Below are 513 nucleotides of genomic sequence, written 5' to 3' on the forward strand. Positions count from 1 at the left end.
CTGGATTCCAGCACCGTGGAAAAACCGGGGTGAGGGGCGAGGACCGCAAGGACCTAAGCTCCTGGTCCTGCGCAAAGTCCTCCCAGAGGTCGCCAAGTTTCTTTCCCCCACTTCCCCGGCACCTGCCAGAGCTCAGGACCGGAGGACGGCTTGCCGCGCCCGCCTCGGGGACCCGGGTTCGAGACCCGCCGCGCGGCGCGTGGGCGCCCATCTCCCCCACTGGCGCAAGCGGCTCCCGGCGGCCGGTGATTGACAGTCACCACCCGGAGCGGCGGGCGTAGAGACTCCCCCACCCCGGAGCACGCGCAGCCCCGAGCTCACCTGGCGGCTGGCCGCGGCCTCCAGGGCGGCCTGTGGGCGCGGGCCGGGCGGGACGGCGGGGTGCGCGAGCCAAGCCGCCAGCGCCCGCCTCACCCTTCACCCGCCGGCCGCTCCGCGCCCCCCGGGGGAGAGCGGCGAGCGCGGACAGCGCGGGTCCCGCGGCGGCGGCGGCGCGGCGCGGGGCGGCGCGAC

General features: G+C 77.0%; 1 protein-coding gene across 3 annotated transcripts in view; it reads right to left on the reverse strand.

The window, feature by feature from the left end:
- Positions 1-442, reverse strand: part of Atxn7 (ataxin 7) — a 159660-nt gene extending 159218 nt beyond the window's left edge. The window contains exon 1 of one of the 3 annotated variants that reach the window (XM_087906297.1): positions 322-442. The gene's annotated coding sequence lies outside the window, so the exon portion shown is untranslated. The remainder of the gene's footprint in view (positions 1-321) is intronic. The other 2 variants (XM_087906299.1, XM_087906300.1) reach the window with 2 other exon arrangements.
- Positions 443-513: the final 71 nt, after the last annotated feature.

Source organism: Myodes glareolus, chromosome 5 (genome assembly GCF_982192425.1).
Source record: "Myodes glareolus chromosome 5, mMyoGla1.1, whole genome shotgun sequence".
NCBI classification, from domain to species: Eukaryota; Metazoa; Chordata; class Mammalia; order Rodentia; family Cricetidae; genus Myodes; species Myodes glareolus.